This window comes from Anser anser (assembly GCF_964211835.1).
Source record: "Anser anser genome assembly, chromosome: 14".
Lineage (NCBI taxonomy): Eukaryota > Metazoa > Chordata > Aves > Anseriformes > Anatidae > Anser > Anser anser.
In genome coordinates this window covers 8,497,899-8,521,841 of record NC_139735.1, presented here as the reverse complement: position 1 = coordinate 8,521,841, position 23,943 = coordinate 8,497,899, and the positions used below count along the sequence as shown (strand labels likewise).

At 44.2% G+C, this 23,943-nt stretch overlaps 2 long non-coding RNA genes across 3 annotated transcripts in view; one reads left to right on the top strand and one right to left on the bottom strand.

Annotated features, from left to right (window-relative positions):
* Positions 1-4,094, bottom strand: part of LOC310881596 — an 83,730-nt gene extending 79,636 nt beyond the window's left edge. Inside the window, exon 1 of the long non-coding RNA XR_014572463.1 lies at positions 3,972-4,094. This is a non-coding gene — a long non-coding RNA (uncharacterized lncRNA). The remainder of the gene's footprint in view (positions 1-3,971) is intronic.
* Positions 4,095-7,295: 3,201 nt separating this feature from the next.
* On the top strand, positions 7,296-23,448 carry LOC310881595. Of its 2 annotated transcripts, XR_014572461.1 has the most exons (4): positions 7,296-7,679; positions 8,102-8,224; positions 8,353-8,538; positions 23,326-23,448. It is a non-coding gene; the product is annotated as an uncharacterized lncRNA (long non-coding RNA). The 2 variants fall into 2 exon arrangements; XR_014572462.1 differs by lacking the exon at positions 23,326-23,448 and having other exon boundaries at positions 7,560-7,679; positions 8,353-8,579.
* Positions 23,449-23,943: the final 495 nt, after the last annotated feature.

The following is a 23,943-nucleotide window of genomic DNA, read 5'->3' as shown; positions in this document are numbered from 1 at the left end:
TGCAGTATTAGCACTTTTTTTTTCTTTTTTTTTTTTCTTTTTTTTTTGTAAGTAGATAGTAGAAACTGAGAATCAGACCAAATAAGGGACTTTGGCAAGAGGGGATCTATAGCAAACCTAGAACTTGGTTCCAGGTCTCCCAAGTCCCAGCCCAAGGTGAAGACTAAGCAGGAATATTCATGTGCACAAGCACTTGCAGGATCAGGGCCTGCAACCGTAATCCAACTTGGATGTAATCCAGCTTGGATGAAATTTAATTTTCTCATGAGATCTCAGAAAAAAAATGCTGGTTTCATGAAAATATAACATTACTATTGATTTTTTTTAAGCTGTAAATTGGGCAAATACAGACGTAAATGCAAACCACAAAATACTTGAACAGATGCACAAAGGACATCCAGTCACCAGACTAAAATCATTGGAAACTTGCTTCCCCCCACCCTTTCTTTCTGTTTTTTTCTGTATTTTGTTAACATTTAGAAAAGAACAAAATATGTATTTCTGACCTCTTTGTTAAAAATATCACAAGATTCATTAAGAGAAGTATTTGGAAACCTCAAAACTCTTCTCCATTTCCATGAATACCTGAAATCTAATGCCTCTTATTAAGCAGAAAAGGATGAACTGTTATGTGTAGCTGACAAAAATAATTGTGAGCTGAAGAATGGCATGTTCATTGCAAGTTGCTGGTAATGATTTCATGCAAAGGATTAGAGAGCTGGAGGGGGGGAGCCGAGTTGAAGTTTGTTTACAGACAAAGGGAGCCTGTGTGTGGGGCGCTGGGAGCTCCCAGAAATTGTTGAGCTCCCAAAGACAATAGGAGAGGGGGATTTTCTGCTCTTGTAAGGCAACTTCCTACGGCAAATGCTTTAGACCTGGCTGTTTACCATCAAATACCTAAATACGAACGGCTAATTTCCAAAGTGTCAGCTACTCCCACAGATGGCAAGGGGACTTCGGGATGATCAGAAGCACTGGCTGCAGAAAGATCCCCCTCCCTCTCATTATAAAATTGCAGCCAAATGAAATAAAAATGACTTTCATTTAAATGGTCCTGTGTAGAATTTATCTTTCTTGCTCAAACGGAACTAAGAAAACTCCAAAATGCTGGTTTCAAAAACAGAAAGCTTTTCCATTTCTTCTAACGAAACCAGATTTTCTCCAAACAGCGTAAGCGTTACTTCTGGGAAATCCTGATTAGCTGAATAGTTATTTCTCCATTAAAAACAGTTGTAATGTAAAATTATTAAACCGTTCCTAAAATGTACACTTCTGTAAATCTAATACATTACAACTAAGAACCAAAATATTAATTTGGAAACCTAACCTACCTATTCAGGATTAAAAAATATGCTGGCTTTGTTTCTTAAAATAATTAAACTGTCTTAAACTGAATTTTAAAACATTAAAGTAAAACGTATTTTAGTGTTACAGACAGTAAAACGATACAGATACTATCAGCTTGAATGGATTACACTGAAAGAATGCCATCTGCTAAAACCAAAATGTTTACTTGAATGACTGAACAATGTTGATCAATAAATACTTGGGTGTTATTGATACTGCCCTCTGCACGAGCTGTAGTTCCTTTTTGAACCAGACATGCTTTTGTTCCGTAATCAACTTTTATTTTTCAAACTTTAATCTCTGCAAGAAAAAGACAGAAAGAGGCTAATGACAGTGCTTAAAACAAAGCACCGAGTGTGCCGCAGACCACAGAGCCAGGCTAGAGGCTGCTTAGCGCTGTTGAGACATCTGCTCCTCTCTCTAGTGCTACACGAAGCGCGTTATACACGGAACGCGACCGGCTGTATAATTTACAAATCATTACCATTGCTTTAGCCTCTTAATATCACTAAATCTCCTTCTCCCCTCCCTTTTCACCCCCTCCCGCTCTTTCCCTGCACTATATTTGTATCTGGGAGGCTGCGTTCAAGCATTTGGAGATGATGTTTCCTGTGGAAACCTTTGAATTATTTCAACAATTTCACAGCATGTTGCTTTTCTCTTCTGTTCCGTGCTGCCTTGTTCTGGTGATTGGTACTAACAGTAATAGGAAAAATGGTAAAGAAAACAATGCCAAGACCAGCTCTGCCAGAGGAATCCTAACGCAGCACAAAGATCTGATTTCAATTAGATCTGCTCCAGGGAAAGAAATACTGCAGCGGGGAATTGATCCTCCGCTGAAATCAGCTACATCGTGCTGGGGTTCCTGCACTGGGAGGCGGGGGCTTGGCCGCGGGACGTGCCGCTCAGCCCTCCTGCTTCCCCAAGCCCGCTTCCCAGCCCTGTAAACAGCAACAGATTGTGCGCTGGAGTCCACTTCACACTACCCCTGCCAACAAACCGTGCAGTGTCTGAACGCTTCTAATATATTTAATGTGGATTCCAGAAGACAAGCGCACTCACACACAGATTTAGTAAAATATCTGAAGAAATCCAAAACTGCTATGTGTAAAGATAATTAATTTTGACCCCCGATCCTTACCCAAAGAAAAAGGTTTTGTCTTTTTTCCCCCCTGAATGGAGACTATGATTTCCTGGTTTCTTTTAAATTTTTAATATTGCACTTTTAAAAACTTTCAAACTATTGATTCTTTTGCTGTAAACCCAGAGTCTCTTATGAAAGGTAATGAAGTGAGACACAGAATTAAGAATGCCCAGATGTGTTGTAGCACATAAGAACAGTTTACAAGAAAAATGCAAAACTGCCAGCAGACTAGCAACGGGCTAGCTGTCTATAGAAATATATTGTGCAGGAAACCTATTGCCAAGCGTGGCTTCTGGACTTTGGTCTGGGGCATGTAAGCTCAGCTGCTACTGGCTGTGCGGAGAAATTGAGCATATACCATTTTTATGACGGTTCAGAGCAGCTTACTCCATTCCTCAGCAAGGAAGCTATAGTTGTTTCTGGAAGCAGGAATATATATGAAGGGCTCCTAATTACACTGAGTAGCTGGCCTGGACCTGCTGCCGGGAAGGAAAAAAGCATTTCTGCCCAGCCTGTTGTTAACCCTGCCTCTTCCTCCCGCTCTCCGCAGCCCAGCACCTGCCTGGTCCCTCGACCCCTCTCCTCACCCTGCTTTCCTCCCCCCTTCCTCCTCTTTGGTGTGAGTGAGCCCCAGATTTCTGCAAAAATCTGCAACTAAATGTAATTCTTACTTTCTGAGCTTTCCTGCTAATTTCACAAAGCAACTTCTTGTGCAAGCACAACCCTCCATAGGTTAAGTTTGAAGGATCAGGCACTCAGTCACACATGCTATTAGGTTGCAACAGAAATAGTCTATTGAAAAATATACACATTCCCAGCTTTCCCTTAAATTAAATTTCCTATCCTATTCCTCATGTGGGTATGGTCATTTTTAATTTAAATTTGTTAGAAATAGACATTAATTTTAAGGAGATTTCATAAATCCCATGCCAATGTTATAAAGCAAGCATGTAAATATGTCAGTTTGCAGAAAGCCAGGCTTTAAAAAAAAATACGAAAGAGCATAACACTGCTGACATTCCCATCATGTGCTGAAATTTCTGTCCAAAGCTGCTTTCTATCTCAGTGGCAAGGAACCATTTTTGAATAGCAGAGATAAACAGACGTGCAGAACCTCTGCGCCGCTCCTTGGCAGAGCGCGCACGTCAGCCGCGAGCAGGCTGCTCCTCGCTCCGCAGCTGTCCCGCTGCCAGCACCAAGCCATGGGGTGGAGGTGCAGCCTCGGCACCTTGAAAGGCCAGGCAGGAGATGGGACCAGCGTCACCCATGGGAAAACTCACACCAAATGCTTTCTCCCTCCTTTCTAAATCTTTCCAACTTCCCATCCCATTCCCAGGAAGAAACAGGAGAGAGCAAGGGGGTCAATGTGGAGATGTAGGGCTCTTGCACTCTCTTCCAGTGCTTTGCCCAGCATGGTGTGGATATGCAGGGTACCAGGAATCTGGCCCTCTCCCACGGGGGAAATTTTCCACAGACTTACAGATCTCAAAGTGCTCTGCAGCTCCCATCCGTCAGGGCTTGGAGGCAGCAGGAAAAGCAGTGCCGCAACATTTCTCCTTCAAAACTTAGGAAAAGTTGAGCTTATCCAGAAAGGGCCCTTCTGCCATCCAGCTTTGGTTCCCTTATTTACAGAGCAACATTTATTCCTATTGCCCTCCTGCCTGTTGCTATTTATAATATAGGGAAGCGTTTTTCATACAAAATACCAGGGAAAAGTTTTCCTGGGCTGCTCGGCACGTCTCACAAGGGCTGCTTTGTGTCCCTTGCTAAGGGCTTGCCATTTGGGGAAGCTGTAGGTCTGTAAGTAACAAAAAAAGTTATAGGAGAAAGTGCTTAGCGTTTTGTTGCAGTCCTTGAAAGTCTTTACAAGAAGCTGAGTTTTTGGAGCAGATAACCCAGCCATGCAGAGAGTCAGCTGCGATTTCTCTCAACACATTACTCTAATTTTCTCCTTTTCTATTGATCTGCAGGGTACCACCTCTTCAAACTCCAGACAAATTGATCCTCTGAGTAACATCTGTGCACACTATTAATCTTTTTCACACATTTGATGTTCCACATTACTGGACACAGGACACACACTATGACTCAAGTGTTAATCAACTAATACCCGAAAATTAGGCTTGTGTCTACTGTATAAACATTGACAGACTATCCATCACCTGCCTGAGTGAATAAATGAATTTTGCCTCTGTAGCATGCATGGTAGCACTCTGTGGCCGGGAATATTTACTGTGCTTTGAGGACATCATACACTGAAGCCAATGTGCAGGCACCATCAGGCAGCCAAGGGTGCAGGACGGCGCGCAAGCGAGGGGCGGGTGGTGGACCCCTGCCTACCCGAGCAGATCAAGCTGCTGGTGATTATTGCAACTGACTTTTCTCAGTGTATGCAGAAAGGAAAAAAAAGGTGGAAAGCCACTGGCCAAATGGCTAAGGCTACTCCACAGATGCCCCAGGCTACTAGCCAATGCAGGTCCCAGAAGGAAAATGGAATGCACCATACCCAATTTTACTGCATGTTACCTGATTACTGGGTGTTCACCACTGGTACAAAAGGTCCCAAACTTCAAGAGTACCAAACCTTGTTTCAATGCTTCCACGCAAGACCAAGCAAGGCTTGGAATGCAAAATCTTGGACATGGCTCCGTATTTTTTTGTTGTTGTTTTTTCCCCCGCATCCATCGAAACAGATGGTTATTTCTTCCTAGGAGTTGGTAGAGCAATCTGATTGCAATGTCTGATTGTGATCATTGCTGACTCTGACACCCTCCTGGCAGGCTCCTCTCTTCTGTTACGTCAACTTCCATTTAACAGAAAAGAAAGGGGGAGAGGAGCAGAGGCACAGCCGAGTGGTGGTGAGTTGGGGTCCCTGCTCGGGCCAGGCTGCGCTGCAGCAGGAGCAGGCTGGTCAGTGGCCCCCACCCCAGCACGTGAAAAGGGCCAGAAAGATTCTGACTGAGTTTAATAAAAGGCAGTCAGAGCTTTGCTGCAGCATTGTTTCTGAGAAGGACAAAACTGCTTGAATCAGCTTTGTTCCATGTTTTTTTTTTTTTTTTAGCATCTTTCTTGGACGAGGAAAGTTATCCAGGGAGGGTCTTTTTTGACAACTTCCTGAAAGCATCTAAAAAATCTGGAAAATTAAATATATGAGGTTATTTGGCAACTAAAAAGTGAAACATTGTATCTACAAAAATTAAGCTGTTGGGTTTTTGATGGATGCCTGAAAACTTTGGGAGAAAAATTCCAATGAAAAACAACCTTTGCTAGTAACAAAAATAATTTCCTCCTCACCAGGAGAGATTAATTCTCTTACATTCCCCTCTCAGGCTGGAATTCCTCATGCTCCATCTTTTTCTAATAGTAATCTATTTTATTTTCTCTCTCTGCAAAGCAGGGCAGAGGCCCCACACTAAATGGGGAGGGAGGAAGGCTGAAAGGGTCTGCACTTGGGGTAAGGACTGGGTGGGAGAGGACATGAAAGCAGACTGGGCTGCACAAGTCAGCCCCAGAGTCACTACAGCTGCCTTGGGGTGAAAGAGAAGCATGTGCAAATCAGGTCTTTGATGGGGCTAAGCCAGTCTGGAGCTGCCCCTCTGCCTCCTGACTTTGCAGGAACTGCAGTGTAAGTGTGTCCTTAATTGAGGCCCATCAGCTAAAGCACTGCAGGTGGGATGTGTGCTTTTCGGCACTCACTGGCTTATCCCTGCACCACCCTGTGCCAGTGGTCCCCCTGCATCTCTCCATGCCTCCAACCAATGTGGAAGTACGAATAACAAAAACAAAACAAACAAAACAAAACAAAAATCTCAGCAGCAGGTAAATAAAAAACAGCAGCAATATTAAAAAAAAAAATAGCAATGAAAACAAGAGACTTTCCCACATACATTTACACACACACATGCACTCATACACAATTGATTGTTTCTTCTACAATGGCTCCATGAAGAAACAAAGAGTGTTACAAATTTAAGCACTCAGAAATCCACACAATTCTTGCTCTAGATCAGCACAAGGTGGTCACAAGGGGCAGAAATGACACCAGCATTTAATCTCAGAGTTTCTCATGCAATTACTCCAAGAGAAAGCACACACCGCTTGCATATTTCACTGAAGCCTAATTTTTCTGTAAATGTCTCAGGCACCGAAAGCACCACATCTAAACAGCTCTGTGGGTCCCTAATCCTGCCACCTGGCAGATAATCCTATTATCTGCTGCCTATCTGCTGTGCACGGGATCAGACCCGAGTGCACTGGACGGTCTCCTAGGAGAGTGGACAAGTAGCCTTGAACCACACCAAAAGAGCACCGAACTGCTTTCCCCCTAACCCAGGGAGCACTGTCACCTTTAGGGGGTGGTATGGAAGGGCAATAGCTCCATCACCCTGTTGGTTTTTTTGTTTGTTTGTTGGTTTGGTTTTTGTTTGTTGGTTTGTTTTGTTTGTTTAAAAATGAAAGCATTTGGTCAGTGAAGAATCTCTTCATGAGTATGCAAAGGTGCCATACTGATGCTCAGAGAGATGCTTGCATGGTATGAATCAAGTACCATCCCTATGTGCAGTTTTTTATGAGCAAAGAACAGCCAATAAAACTGGTCACAGGTAATTATCCAGATTCCCTCCCTCACACCAAATATCACCAGGAGGCACCTCACTCTCTCCTGCAATAGCTAGGAGACCAACGCGCATGTCCAGGCTGCTGGACGCCACTGCAGATACCAAGCGTATAAACACTAGACAACATCAAATTTAATATCTGCAACCTTTACAGCCCTGACACCCACATGCTGATCTGCATAAGGGTGAGGGGGTGATTAGAAACAAAACAGAAAAACAATCTTTAAAATCTACTTAATTGCCTGTATCTACCCTCCATTCAGCCCAGAGAATTGTTCCTGGTATCAGCTGATGTGGGAGGTGAACCGTGAAAAAAACAGGTTTCACTCAAAATAATTCCATTAGGGCCTGAAATGGCTGGGTGAAACATGAGTAAGGGAAATCATCACAGAAACACAACAGCTGGGCTCCATGACGTCACTCGCAGGAATCAAAGGAAATGAGCTTATGAGTTATGCATAAAAGGGGATTGTTTGTTTGTTTGTCTACTTATAAGGTTACAGTTTGTTTTCTGAATGACAACAACAAAAACAAGCTTTGAAAAATTTAGTCCCGATATTTTGCTCTTTAAGGTAAATCATTTTGCATTTATTGTAGCTGACAAGGAAATAAAATGCCTGAAATCCTTTTTGTTTTCTGTGCATGAAGACAAACTATTGTAGAAGCTATAGTACCATATGCTTCCAACAAAAATACAGTAGTACACTATCTAAAAAGTTATGAAAAAAAAAAAAGAATGCAGTGGTTAACATCTATATTATTGTTGCTGTCATTTGTTTGCATGTTTTGACCTTATTGGATAGCTTATCAGTAACTAGTTCTTCACAAACATCATGTTTATTGTCAAGGGATATCAAATAAATGACAAATAACTGCTTTTAGAGTTCAAAGAGCAAAAAAATAACACAAGCCAGGATATTTACTGCAAAGGCTTCTGCCTCGTGTTTAGCTCACTCGCTTGTGTCTTACTCCAACATGTGCCTGAATCTTTAAGCCACAGCCTAGAAGACAAATTGGAAATCAAGGAAGCATTGCAGACAGACAGACCAGCTTCTATTTCCTTCAACAGTATGGGTTGAGGTCAACAGAAACCAGCTCTATAGTTGCTGGTTTCAAGGTAATCCACTTAATTATGTAGCAAAAAATAATTTACTAAATAATGCCATTCCTTACAATGCTCTTGTTACTGCTGGAGGGGTAAACAATCATTTCTGACAGATTCTTTTTTTTTTTTCATGGAAACAGGAAGAAGAGCTATGAAGTCAGAGAGCTGGGATGGGATTCTCCCCACCAGAGCCACCACCCATGCTCCTTTCACCATAAAAAAAAAAGAGTAACATCTCCTGAAGCGACTTGTGCTAGCATAACATGCATCTCAGGCACGATCCCCTTCAGGTGGGGTGAGTTCCCTCTGGATTATGCATGGTCTAGGTAACTACTTTGACTAAAAGTACAAGAATTTACCTCTACCTGCAGTGCCTCTGCAGTGCAGCTCACTCAGGCCCATGGTGGTCCTCGCTCCTGGCCGTACCCCTGACTCCTTTCCTGATGGACCTTCTGTCCCTGTGTTCCTTCTGGGCATGCCCAGCCTCACATCCCAGTTTCTGTCTCCCAGGTTTGGCTCCTGCCTCACACCGTGCCAACCTTATTCCGGTTTACAAGGCTGTAGCTTCAGACATTATCATAAAAAAGTGTCCACCGTAAAGATTTCCCCATAAAAAAAAAACAACTCTGTTCACAAATAAATTAAGAATGTGCTTAAATCCCAGCGAAAGCAACGGAACATAAGCATGTGCTGAAAGCCTTTCCTGAATGGGGGCCTATTGCCTTGCTCTTCTTAAAACCTATTTCAGTTGAGCTCATATTTCTTGTTGGCAAGAACTTAAAAAGGAAAGAAGGAAAACACTTTTCCTATAAACGTTGAGCTTAATAGACCACTCTAGTATCCTTAATTGCCATATTTTTGTGTATTGATGTAAATACTTATTAATGGACCTTTCCAAGGAAAAAGTTATTCATATCAAAAGGTATTTTGTATCAAAACTACACAGCCAAATGAGTTTGCACTATTGTACACCATAACGTTTTGCAAAGTTAATTAACCTAGATGGCTGGAATGTGGGAGAATGTTTTGTTTCCAAATGGAGAGTGATTACAATATACTGGAGGCTGCTGTCTTGCCAACTTCCTTTTAATCAACTTTTTCTGTATGGAATGAAGGCCATGAAACATCTTAAAACTGCAAGCAACCTCTTCTCTCAAAAAAAAGAACGAGGCAGATTTTTTTTTTTTTAAGTGGGTGAAGGAATCCACTGATGTAATAAATATATCCATATATTCCAAGTATAACTTGGAGCCAGTCTAGTTATAAACTCCTTAAGATCAAGGTTCATCATAAAACTGGGCCCTACCTTTATTTTCGTAATAGTAGCAGTTGCCACTAGAATTCCTGAACCCCTTCTTCACGCCATCTGGAATGCATACATGAGCAAGTTTATGATGAAAAATATACTGTGCATTAGAGCTGGATTTTTTAGGGTAAAAGCAACTACAAAGGCAGTAATGTGCAGGGATTGTACATTTATTTTATTACAAGAACCAATGTGTTCTTTTCCTTTTGGTCTAACCATGCTGAAGACAGATCTTAGAAGCACGCTTTGCAAATGAGTGCTATGGTATAGTTGTTCATTACATGGCCAGGTTTGTTCTGTGCTATCTGGAAACTAAAAAGACACACTTAAGTCTTTATCTACTGAATCCTGTCACTGTTTGTTTAATTCATTATATAGAATTTCAGCTGTTATTTCCAAGGTCAGTCCATGTCAGGTTTTATGGATAAAACCATGTCACCCCAATACCTCAGCATATGTAACTTCCATCACTGTTGTATTGGGACAACAGGTAACAAAACTCACTTTGGTGGCTTCCATGGTGTCACTGCAGTTGACAAGTGCTGGCACTGTCACCTTATAAGTTTGCTTACAATTGTCAGAAGCCAACTCTTAATCAAAATGTATGTCCAGACTGTATTTTCTATTCTGAGACTCTATTCTGTGTTTTTTTTGTTGTGGTGGTGGTGGTGGTTTTTTGTTCTTTTTTTTTTTTTTTTTTTGTCTTTTCTGTTTGATTTGGTTCAGTTTGTTGGTGTTTTTTTGGTTGGTTGGTTGGTTGCTTTTTTTTTGGGGGGGAAGGGTTGGTTGATTGCTTTTGTTTAGCAAGAATACTGTGAAAGTTACCTTCTCTCTATTTTTCTTTACAAATTTTCAGCCTAAGTATACTAAATTTTGCTACAACCAAAAGTGGTAAAATAAAATTATATATTTTGGGTTAAGGAATCCTCTGGTTCAGGAAAGTCCTTAAGCATGTGCTCAGCTAAAAGACCATGTGCCATTCTAAGAAAAGTCAGTGTCCAGACACCATGTATTGTTCTGCACCACAAGTGAATTGAAGTCAAGGTGTAATAAACATGTGTTTTAAATCAGGTATGTGCCTTAAGTGCTTTCTCAAATAGTGATGGAGTTAAGCATGAGCTAAAGTCCTGACTTGGGGCTGCTCTTGGCCACTTTTCCCTCCTTCAGCTGAGAAAGGAGATTCCCTAGACACAAATGAGTCTGTCCAGAGGAGGCACCTTCTTTATAATTTCCTAGTCCAGCACATGAGCATCAGCCTTCTGATTTTGCGAAGTCGTGGGGGGTGACTCTCGGTCCGCAGGGCCACATTCCATAAGAAAGGCCCTTTGTAATAGTACAAGAACGTAACTTGCTTCAAAAATGTGAGCACTAGAAAGATAAGAACAGCAGATACTCAGCTGCATGTGCACCTTCCTTCCCTCCCCAGCACAGCCTACTTCTATCTCCCTTCAGAGGTTCATTCAAGGAGCTCACCAATGCCCCCATCCAGCGACAGGGACGTGAAACAAGTGATGCTGTTCGCAAATATGTGCACACACACGAGGAATGCACTCCTTCCTTTGTTCGTCCCTCATTATTGGCTAGCACAGATTTCCTTTAGCCTGTCTTGCTCTCTTTCTTGAGCTCTCTGGTATGACTCTGCCATAAACATTTCATAAATGTGAATCATTTGACAAAATAAATTCTAAAAATGCTTTGGACACCATCAGGCCAGGCCCCCCGATGTTCCCCAATGGGGCTGGCACGTTCGCAGCTGTAAAGTTCCCTGCAGCTCTCCCATCTCCACCAGTCACTGGCTCCTATTGAAATCAGCCCAGCTCCTGGCTGCCCCGAAGAGGAAATCTTTCCCAACAGCAGTCCTATTTTCAACAGTAACTGCCAAAGCCGAGCCAAGGCCATGCACAAAAAGCCTAGTTTACCAGATGAATTCCCACAAAACACAAGTGACGCTATTCAGGATCTCATAAGCGGTAGGTCAGGGAATAAGGTGTTAGGACTCCTAAAGTTTAGCAGGAGGGAGCTGCTTGTCCCCTGGCCATAGGCTGCCTGCAGTACTGCAGGGCTAATTGCCGTGCATTCCTCAGCCATGATGTCACTGGATTGTGATGCTAACTCTTTCCCTCTTATGGATGGAGGGAACTTGCCGTATATCTCCGAGACACCCAAAAATACATGTGCTGACCCTTTAAAGAAAGAAAAAAAAAATCTTTTACCATATACCTAGCAGAGCCAAACTAAATGAAGCAGAGGTCTCTGTCCAGCATTTGGAAGCCAGTTAAAATAGGAAATCAGTGTTTCTCTAAATACACAGAGTATATTACCTTAGTCATAAAATTGGGGACTTTCAAATCTAATTTGTTCAGCACTAGCGCTGTTGAAGGCTGGGAAGTGTTCCAGAGGAAATCACCTCCACGCAAACAGAGATTAGCAGCTCCCCATTGCAGACATATGGAAATGATTGCCTATAATCTCCGGTAATTGTGGCTGTATTACATTCAAATCCTGTTTTCAATTTTCTTAAACTTCTAGACTGATTGTGTTATTAAATCATGCTGGCTGATGTGTTTAATAAGGACCTATTAAATGTTTATAAAATTAGGGAAATAAATACGGGCTTTTAGTCAGATTGTGTGATGGATCTGGTAACCTATTGTTAAAAGCACTGCTGGTAAAAACGTGTCTAAAGAAACAGACTTAAGGGCTCCCTTGGAGAAGAAACCCGGCGATCCTCGCAGCGCCTTCGCCGGCCGATGTTCGCGGATGCTGCGGAAGAAGAGAGGAGCCCGGCTGCGGGGGGCAGAAGCTTATCCTGCGAGGCGACAGCCCCCGGGGACTCACGGCGAGGCTCGGGAAGGGCCCGGCAGAGGCTCGGGGGTCCCCGGACACCTGCCCAGCTCCGGCCGGGGCAGTGCGGAGCTAGCCGGGGCTGCGCCTCCCCGGGCATCGCCGGGCGCTCGGCCTCGCTGCCCCTTCCCTGCCCGCCGCCGGGCTCCTCAGATAACGGAGATGCTCCGGGAGAGCGCGGCAGAAAAAAATGGAAGGAGAGGAATTAAAAGGAAAATGCAGGGCAGCACGTCCGACGCAGAAAAGAAGGGGCTGGAGCATCGCGCCGCGCATCCTGCTCCCTCCCGCAGCTCGGCTGTCGGTGCTGCCCTCCCGTGCGGTGCTGCCCATGGTCAGGGAGGACGCCTTTGTCTCGCAATTAGCCACCCTAAGAGCTCCTCGCTTTGGGGGAGAATCTTCAGTTTTTAAGAGTTAGCTCCACGCTTTCTTCGTTCCCAACTGCCTTCTGCAAGAGCTCTCACCTGGCTGTGAGCATCCAACTTGGTCCAACCGCGGCGCACATGCTAAAGTCATTTTGTGCTCTGTCTTAAGGGCAAACGTGAACCTGTTTTCTCCAGCAAATTAATCTTTTATTTTATTCTATTTTGCGGAGGGGGGGCGAAGAGTAAAGGGGGATTATAAATTAATTAATTGCTGAGTTTCTCAGCATAAAATGCACCGCACCATTATCTTTGCATAAACACACCATCTTTTAAAAAATATAACTAGCCCATAACATCGTAGTTACAGAATATTATCAAGTAATGAGGAACTTGTATGGTTCACATTAGAGACTTTGAAAGGTTTGAAGAGAATTGGATATAAGGTTAATATTTGGCAGAGCCTTGTAAATAGCCTGATTGTTATTTTATATTGGCTGAAGTATAAAAATCTGTGCTGCGTGCCAGCAAAAGCCGAGTGGTGTGGCCAGGTAGTTACATGGCTCTGTTGTTAGCCTGTTTCATGTAGGAATGTTCTTGCTCTCAGTAGGTTATTTTTTTGTGTGTCTGCTTATACTCAGCTAAAATAGAGCAAGGACCCAGCACGGCAATTATTTTTACTAAATTTTGTTGGTCTGCCCTCAGGGGACCTTCTCCCAGTTTAATTGTTGGAGGGATTGTTGCCTTCTGGGATTTTATTTCAAAATGTTCTTGTTAGAATTTGCTTTCTGAACAGAGTAAGAGCTTTTATTTTTTTTTTTCTAAATTTAATCCCTTTTTTAATGCACAGGAAAAACGCATAAAATCATGTATCCTGAAATTAATAGAGGTGTTTCTTGATGCACAGATTTTAAAATTATTTGTCTAAAGATATGTTCAGAATTGATTATATTAAAGGGGCATAAATCTCCTGTCCCCCTCCCCCAAGCAGGAGGTTTGGAACCGAATTCAAGCAACCCAACTGCATTTTACGTTAAGACAAACATGGGAGAGATCATTTGTCTCTAGTTGTACATGAAATAGCTTATAATAGTTGCAGCTGAGTACTTGAAGTATATGTTAGAACCCTTTTGATATAAATCCCAGCATTGGCCTACAAAGATATTATATTTATGCATCTGACAGGATTCACCCATAAATAATAATAGGAGAAAAATCCAAATTTATAAGCTGCTATTTCTGGATTTATTTTTAATGTGACTGAATATTCGCCCCACTTCTACAGCAGGCACTACATTAAGCAGAGCACGGGCAATCTGGTTGAAATCAACAGAAAGAAAATAAATACTGAAATGTCCCCTCGTTCAGCCACAACCAGTCACAGACAGGGGACAAGCTCCATGGGAGGACAAATATGATCCTGCCACATAATTTGAAAGCAACTGAGGAGTCACATAACCTATTTTGCTATTTTTAGATGAGTCTCTATTTGTTTGGGGAAAGCTCTCCCCTTTCCCAAACCTATGTATCTTCTTTGCCTTAAACTGTATTTACAGGCTATGAAACCTTTGCAGGCTAAATTTCAGCTCGTGTAAGTGGGCATCCTCCGATGAAATCAGCAGAGCAGTGCTGGGGTCTCGCTCTCAGCTTCTCTACAAGTCTACCTGCTCATTTCTTTTAAAGAAAAGACTGGATGAGGTCAGACTTTATTCCCTTGCTTCCTCCTTCTCCACTACTTTTTGCAGCTAACCCAGCATCTGTAATTAATCTGATAGTCACTGCCTCGTTCGTCTTCTCCCCCTCTCTTTCCTGCACCCTTAGGGAGGTTTGGAAGGAAAGTAAGCTAAACGCAAGCATGCAGGTAGCCAAGTTCACCCTCTATGTCAAAGCACTTTTTTCCACCCAAAATAAAAACAGCGTGTAGGCTGAAACTCTGAAAGGTAAATAAGACCCTTGAGCCTTTAAAAAATAAACTCATCAATTAGAGCATTTGAAAAGCCTGGATGTCCATTGTCAGACCTAATGTTAACAGTTTAGGCCACATACTGGACTTGTTTGCTAATTAATCATGAAGCTGAACTGGAACCCTCAGCCTGGATCTCTAAAACCCTCCACCTCCCAAACATCTGCCTCGATGATTCGCCAGCCCTTGCTGCTTTCGTGAGCCATCAGCTTGCAGCAAGTTTGGGAGGCCTCAGCCGAGCTCCCTGCAGACGAGAGCCCACATCACAGAGCTACCACACGTAATGCAACATAATTTTTCCCAATTAGTTGTCTCTCTTCAGGAAAGGCCTGAGGCGGATGCAGCAGACAGATCCCTAGAGAGCGTGGTCCGTCTAGGTAGGCTTGAGATCACTGGCGGATCAGAGTCAGACTCGAGGTGTGTGTGCATGTATAAAACACAGGGATGGGGAGAGCTCACAATGCAGCCAGTCTTCAATATTCCCAGCTCTTATGCAAGGAACAAACATCAGAAATCCACATTATTATACAGGACAAACAAAACTGAAATAGCAGCAGTTTAAAAATCTCATCTTATTTGACACTGAAAGTAGAAGAGAACCAAACAGAAGATAAAGTTAAAAAAATAAAAAACAGAAAAAGACTCAATTTGGCACTTTCACAAGCTCTACATTGTTGTTACTGTCAGAGCATACTCTACGGTTGTTTTTAGTTTTTTTTTTTAAAGCATGAAAATTGCAACCGTGCTTACCAAGGAGGGCAAGAGGCTGGTGGCAGCCTGTGAAGGAGCAGCACCCTCAGCAAGGGCACCCCCAGCACGGGCACCCTCACCTGCACCCAAGGCAAACCACTCCCCATCTTGTCCCAGATCACGCATCCAAAAGAGAAGGGTGGGAGCCAACTGACACAGGCCACCCCACGGGGTGGTTAGCACTAAGCAGGGAATATCCACATGGTTCCTTGAACATAAAAATGCCACTCAAGCATCACTCATTCAAAACCGCTTTCTGTTCCTCATAGAGCACTTCTGTTATTTCTCTGATTTCTCAGTTGCTGAGACTGCAGTGGAGACTCTCATTGCACAAAGACCAACAAAGTCAATGGCAATATGTTTGCACTGAATTTGGCCAACTGCAACGTTATGCTGGGACCGGCAAAGTCTTCTCTTGACTCAGCGCTTTGGTGCTACATCCAAGTGTCCAGCACCTCCCTGGATGCCCAGCTCCCATCAGACAAACTACAGGGGTGGGGAGAGGGGAAGAACATGCAGCCTTCACTCAGCAAAAGATAATTTACGGAGATCTCAGCCATCTGCTGAGTTCCTCTGCTATGGTGACTTCACTGACTTCAGAGAGGTTACTTTTGTGTTGAGGAAGAAGGCCGAGGGACGGAAAGAACAGCACAAAGCATAGTGATGGACCCAGATGGCACTTGGTGAAGCTACTGTTTACCCAGCTCCTGAGGGACCACAAAATATCCTCAAATGGGGCGTCTCCAGGATTAAAAAGCCTGGCAGCTCAGACAGACAGAACAAAATGCTCCCCTGGAAGGGCAAGTTGTGAAAGCAGGGCTGGTTTCAGACCAACAGTGCCTGCATGGAGAAAAAAATCTGGGTATCAAGTACACATACTGGGGAAAATGAAGGCTGGGGACGAGATGGGGCGTATGTGTGAGAGACTGTGAGAAGCAGTGGTATTTGGCATGGATGGCTTAAAATCCGCTCAGGGTGTTTGGGGACGGTGTGCAGCGCTTTTATTGCTTTGGCTCAGCTGTTCTATTGCACAAGTGACAGCTAAAGGGTCTGAAAAAGAGGGGAAGAATGGAAAAGTGAAAGGTGGGGAAGCTTCAAGTTTTATGTCAGAGCAATGTCAGGCTGCAGGAGAGAGAGAGATGATGTAATAGGTGGGTGAGAGGGGGAGAAAGGAGGTTAATGGGGAACTGTAAAATTTCAAATGCAGTATTTTATTACAGTATTGAAACTGATGCTTACAGTTTAACAATAGGATTGGCATGGAATAGCTTAGTGGCGTGAGCCAGCGGTGCCAGGAGGATTTATGATTTTATTATTTTTTTTTGCTTTTTTAATATTGCAGAGGGAAAGCCTCAGTCTTGTTTGGGTTGACAAGCCTCAAGCCTGGTGAACTAGAGTATGTACGGAAATGTTAGCCACTGGAAATCTGCCTGGACTTACTGCTCCAGGGGAAGGAGCCAGTGCTGTTGGTATTTTATGGCGTCTGTTGTTTCCTTCAGATGCAGAAGAAAAGTGCCAGAGAAGCAGAAGCAGAGCTACCAGTGGGCAGCTGTGCACTCCTCAGGAAGGAGCTCCCGCTGGAGGTGCCTCTTTGAGATCTGGGAGTCTCCTCCAGGCTGCCCCAAGCCCATCTTCAAATGACAGAGATGCTGCCAAAAAAGCCTTATGAGCCCAGACAGGGTGGAGCTGGGCTCTTTATGAATCTGGTTTGTGGTCCAGAGCATTGTACAATAATAAGCATCGTGTGTGGTCGTGGGACGCTTTTCCCAGCCTCAAACATGGGGATTAAAATTGTTTCCTGCACTGATGGTCAGTGCTGGATCTACAACCACGTCAATCCCACCTATACCCAGGGACTTCAGCGATGCTTGACACCATGGGGACTCCATAGATAGGACTGCACAGCAGGAAGAAATGCTCCACAGGGAAAGCTGACAGGGCATGGCAAAACATTTTTGAAAAAATCCCAAAGGTGAGTAATAGGGGTCAGTGTATGGGGAGCACACGCTTGAAAACAGGCTCACAGTATTCCTGCTCGTATAGACTATTGCACAAGGTAAAATAGATCAGGAGGGCAGTCTTGCACTGAAAGTTTTCTTTGCTTTTGATTTATATGAAAGCCACCAACCACCATCCCGCTGGCATAAAGCAGCAAGGATTCAAAGCTCAGCCTCTCCTGCAGCCCCAGCCAGCAGCAGGTCAATGCCCCGTGCCCCAGCCAGACCTGCATGGGAAAGCACCAACAGCCCCATTCTGCTGCATGCAAGGCAATGGAGAGAATCGTAAACAACCAATCTTAAATATAAGTAAGCAAAGTGATTAATTTAATAAAGCACTTGAGACAAGGAGTTAAAATATCCAGGAAAGGTAAGAACTATGCTCCATCAAATTGGAGAAACATTCACAAAAAAAGGAGCCAGACAGGCAGATAGCAATACACACACAGAATGTTCTATTGTGTATCACAAGGTGCACCAGCATATGCTTTCCTTTTCCAGTGGGCAGAGTGCTTGCCAACACTTTTATGACGTGGAAGACCGCAAAGAGGGGGCAAAGCGGAAGCTTTCCCTCTTCTTTCCCTGCTCTCACAGAGCAGACACAACCCAGAGCTTTAATTCCAGCAGGCTGCCCTGTCCCCTACCCGACGGCTCGCTCAGCAGAGGACCACGCTGTGCGGACACACCGGCCACCTCCAGCAGAGACAGGTCAAAGATTCCCTTGTTCCTCACAGCTCTTTGGCTGCTTCTGCTGCACCCTGCTTTAATCTGCTTATAACTGACAAATAAATAAACACAGGAAAACAGAAACATAAGTCCCATGCCACTGTGACCACTGTTTCTGGGAGGAGCAGGCAAGCTTTGGGCACAGTGGGGTAGCAGATGAATGTCCTAAACAAATGGACGTAGTGAAAAGAAGGTAAAGCACGATCAGAAGGGAGCTGTGGGACCTGGGCAGAGGGAGGGAGGCTCCCTATGCCTCCTCCATGCTCTGTGTCAGGAGAGGTCCCTGTGCATCTCGCACCCGAGGCTGGCTCCCAGGGCCCCAGGGAGGTTTCTGTTCTGCAGCAGCCCCCGAAGCCCCGGGCCCCCTCCCGTGCCATGGGCGATGCCATCCCCTCCCTGCCACCAGCAGCAGTGAGAGGTGACGTTCTGCAGAGCAGCTTGCCGTTCTCCAGTTTCCCTTAGTGACCAAGCTACATATGTTCGGAAAACTGAATTTATGTTGGTGGCTTGTTGTTCCCAGCCAGAAGATTCAGTCTGATTTGTATATAGCTCTGCATAAATTCCTCGTTAACCTTTACAACCATCTGGAGCGAGAGTCACTCCTCGCATCACAGCCGACCGCGGCAACGGCAACAAGCGTAACCGAAACCACCGGGCTTTACGAGGCCGTGCTGGGGACCTCGCCCAGCCCCACAGCACAGCCTCAGCACCATCCTGCTGCCTCCAGACCATCCTGCCCCGTCCGGGGGGAACACATCGCCGAGCAAAACCCACAGTGGTGCCTTCCCCTGGGAAGGGGTGGTTATTGCTCGTCTCCCTCCGCAGCACAAAACCTCTACCTTCTGTCGCTCTGTTGAAGAACAGGCAGACGCTTAATGCGAGGCTGCCGTGGCTCCGACGGCAGCCACGTGCTTAATGCTTCAATTTCCACATTTTATTTTATATGTAATTTAAAGCCCATGGTGCCTTAATTGTAAAATAGGCCTTATTAAAATAATAGCTTGAGAAGCAGTGGGGTACCCTGCGCAGCGGAATGAAGCTTTCTATCTTAACTGCTGTTTACAAGGATTTAAAAGGGAGGTACAACCAAAATAGAGCTGTGGAGATGTTTCCAACATGAGCGATGGACCAAAGACCACTGGATAATTAAGCCTCTTCCCTTATCCTTCCCCTCACCCCAGCATGCTCTCTCGCTCTCCTTAGCTATCCAGAGCGCACCCTTCGCTGCATTTATGATTGATGATGCAGTACGGATCCTTCGGTACTGGTAAGCAACGTGGGGTTTTGATTAATGATGCCAGTGGCACTCCCAGAAGACCAACAGCAAATAATACTGTTATCAGAAAACAACTAACATGACTAGAAAAATAGCAGGGCCCTACAAGTTCGGAGAAGTCTTTCTTGTCTAAAATCACCCATCTACTGTCCAAAGCATACTTTTTGGAGACTCCTCATGACCCCTAGGAGATGAAGAGCACGATCACCAAACTCTGATCTGACATTATACAGAATCAGAGTGGTTGAGGTTGGAAGGGACCTCTGTAGATCATCTCATCCAACCGCCCTGCTCTGGCGGGGTCCCCTAGAACACATTACCCAGGTTGTGTCCAGATGGCTTTTGTGTACCTCCAGGGAAGGAGGCTGCACAGCCTCTCTGGGCAACCTGTTCCAGCACTCAGTCACCCTCACAGCCAAGGATTTTTTCCTCATGTTCAGACAGGACAACCTGGGCTGCAGTTTGTGCCCACTGCCTCTCATCCTATCGCTGGGCACCACAGAGTTCTGGGTGGTTCTCTCTATATATTTGAACTTGCTTCTTTATATTTATCAACTTTGCAAGCTTTTTTTGCATGGGTAATTAGTTGTTGGGTTGCGGATGACATTTTAAACCTTTTTTTTTTTTTTTTTTTGAGGAAAACTACATTTTCTTTTGTTTAGATTCCCTACATCTTGGGTTGTGCAAGGGTAGCCATGATCCCTCTGCAAGTCTCTCTGGGCTGCTTTGATTTATACAGTGCCTCGAGTGTCCCAGGTAATGAATGAAACAACGATTAACCACTTTGTCACACCTGATCTTCCTGGAAGGTGGGGTGAGAGCTCACCTACACATAAACCGCCCATTGAGTTTCATTTTGTCCTCAGCTTGGTGTACTCCAGATATAGTGAGGCTTTGTAAGGCTTTTTTTTTGTAAGGCTTTTTTTTTTTTTTCTCTTTTTTTTCTCTTTTTTTTTTTTTTTTCTATTTTCCCCTCTGCTGTGTGTTGTACCCACTTCCTCTTGAATCTGCAAGGCTTGGCAAGGTCTCTTTGCCCACTCAAAGGGCATGTGCATTCTTCCTTCAGACTTCAGTGGGATGTTTCTATACTGAAGGATGAAACAGGAGGCACGGTGCCTCCGGGGTTTGCATGCTGTGGCTTCTGAAGCCTGTCCTGCTGCCAGCACGAGCAGCCAGCGCTCATGCTGCAGAGCTGGGTGACTGCACTTCTCCTGCTCTCACGGCAGCCTCACTGGTGATCACTGCTCTCACTGACAGCTCTCCTGGTGATGAAAAGCCCTTAAAACCCAACCAAACCAAAAAACATTTCTGGATGCACTTCAGCAACATCAGCAGATCAGTCTTACAGAGGAACTCTCACTATCTGGGCCTGAAGGCCCTTTTAGCTTCTATTTTTTTGTGCGCCTTCACCATTACGGACCTCCCTGTGCTGCCAACGAAGGACAGGCCCACCTCCTAACGGGATCGGGCTGCCCATGGGTCATGCCATGAGCACATCCCCAGTTTGCATCCGGCGGAGCCGCAGAGAGCCCCCTGCCCCCTGCCCTCGCACTAGCCCAGCAATGCTGCCTGCTTTGCCCTGGCACCTCCTCAGTGCACGGGAGCACGGACATTTCCCATGCTGGATCTGCCGCTGGGCAGCGTCCCAAAAGATATAAGGTGAGCTGGTGTCCTTGCACCATCCAGGTCCTTGTGCTTTGGAAACCCTGGAGAAGATGGCAGAGGCTCCTTGTACAGCTCAGGGGGACCCTCCTGGCTGCACCCCCAGAAAAGACTAGTGCTGGCAGCATGCAGGGCTCCACATGTCCCCCCCGCCTGCTCCACCTGTGCGCTGCCCACAAGTCCCTTCCCCCAGGGCTGATTCCAACTTTCCAAGCCCATCAGCAGATTCACACCGCTGCAATTTAGAAATAAAATAAAATAAGAATAACATAGAAAACCCACAGGAGAAACATTTCCTTTTTTCGTCCTCTAAAAGTACCATTTCCCCGATCGCACTGGCAGGGGGCCCACTGTCGGATTATTTAGTCTGACTCCCGAAGCAGGAACAGATTTATGATTCAAAATCTCGTGAAATGGCAAGGCTAGAAACTTTATCAAACGTTATATTATTGGAAAGAAGAGATCCCCAAGAAGGATCCAAGCTAGCTACCTTTACAGCTGTGACATCTCTACTGTATAAAGAAGCTATTTCATGTTGTCTTTCAGAGGTGTTTAATATGCATTGTTTTCCTCCATCCCTTGCACCCTGACAGAACAATCCACAACTTTTAAGGAGGCATATTAAAAACCAGCCTGAATACTTTCTGAAATATTTACAAAAATTAAAAATATTTTAAATGAAAACATTTTTGAAGGATGTGCTTTAACACAGCACAAGACAGACATGCAGTACATGCTCAAGAAGAGAGACAAAGCCTCTTCCTTCGTTGGGCTGCTGCAGATCAGGCATGCTGAGGTCTGTAATGAAGGCTGCTAACGAGGTAGTCCAGACCCCAACCATTTCCAACCAGCAGCTACCCTACAGCAAGAAGTCACTGAGGGGCCTGAAGGCATAGGTCTGCGGCAGGAGGGATGTTCATCACTGCTAAGTCTCTTTACCCCTTCCAATACACTCTGGGAGCTGGAATAAAATTCTTAGCACACCCCCTTTTGAAAGAGCCTGGCAGCCAGCTTCAGTGACCAAGCTATGAGAGTTAACTGACTAGGTTTGCTAGGTTAACGTTTGGACTTGATGATCTTAGAGGTCTTTTCCAACCTAAATGATTCTATGATTCTCTGGCTGACAAGTTTAATATCAGAAGCCAACAACTGTGTGACTATATACTTGTGTGTTTATTTATGAACTTATACATTGGTATATAACACATCTGCATGCAAGGGTCTTGGAAAATTTTTAAGAAAATTAGTTTTTTTCTTGGAATATAACAAGTCATTTATAGTAGGTGAAACGTTTTCCAAATATATTTGACCTTATTAAAAAAATCCTAATTTAGTGAATGCTTCAGATATTTTTATTAGTGCTTTTTATCACAATTACGTCCCAATTCAGTAACGAACCCTGAGTTTGACTAGGCTATTCTTAAAGAGAAAGATATAAGAAAAATATAACTGAAACATCAAATGGGTCCATTCTGAACTCTGCAAATTAATAGCAGATTCTCATTTTTAACATCTTCCATAAAATGGCTGTTTTGGGGGAAAAGAGGAGAAGAATGATTTTTCTTTGACCTGTTCTGGCCAAGTTTTCCTATAAAACAATATAGCATCACTATAACGTACCTGGGATCCAAAATAAATGCATGTGTCTCGCAATATCTCTACAAGAATTATCAGTAATACTATATGTTCCAGTTTCAGATGGTTTTAATCAATCTTTTAGTATCTTACATGTCTGCCTATTAAGCCAGAGACGATCACTTGGACTCTGAACCCTCTCTTTCTTTGTAAAATCATCTTGAGTATTATTAAATCATGTTGTTGGATCCCTGGAATTTCTGGGTTTCATCAGTATTTGCCCTCATTTTTCACATGGCAAAGTTAAGGAAATATCTGGTAACATTTTAATTCCACGTTATTCAATGTGGCTTATATAGGTGTGGTGCAATTGAGTCCTACACAGGAAAGGTTGATTTTAAGTCCTGGCAGAGTGATTAGCTGATTCCCAAAAGATATGGATATAAATTTCTCCTAGGCACATCTGCCCTGTCTGCTTTTAATTTTGAAACACCAGCTTTAATTTAGAAACTGTACTGTGAGCTCTCCCTTTTGTGAGCAAGAATGACATAATTTGCTGAGCAAAGACCCAGAGCCAAGCTTTTTGTCTTAAGTAATCAATGAGTAGTAACCAACAGATAAATGCTCCCTCACTAATTCTCCTCTGCCTTCGCAGGTTATTGCCCCACGTGGATCACGTCTTAATGGAGAGGCAGAACTGCACAGCCCTCCCCTCGTCTTCATCGCTGCCGACATCACCTCCTCTCACATTCTTGATCAGCTTCCCTGTGGCAACAGCAGCCGCGGATCACATGGAAAACTAATATTAGGAAAGTATTTAATGTATTTATAGCTGTCTTTTAATGACATTTACCAGCTGGAAAGGAGGAGGCCTGCCAGCACCGTGTGATCAATCAGCTTTGAGGAACTCCAGCAAGTGCTCTCAAGACCACCAGCAAGCCCTCCTCCAGCCCTGGCTCCAGCGTCTCCTGTTAGGCTGCAGATCCTTGGGGCGAATCGGGCTGACAGTGTGTTTGCCTGGCCCTTATCACAGGGGGACCTTGAATTTAGCCCAGGGCTGAGGCTGCTGCAGTGTACAAATAAATAGTGCTAATTCTTAGACCAGAGTTTAGAAATTTCTGTTCTACATCAGCCAGGCAATCTGTGAGCATGGGACTTATTATGAACGCCCTATATAGTAAATTTAGTGTGCCAATCAGTTTTTCCAGAGGACAAGAAGAGAGACTACTGAAGCCTGTGCCTGGCCATCGTTTGCAGCAGACCTTCAGATCTC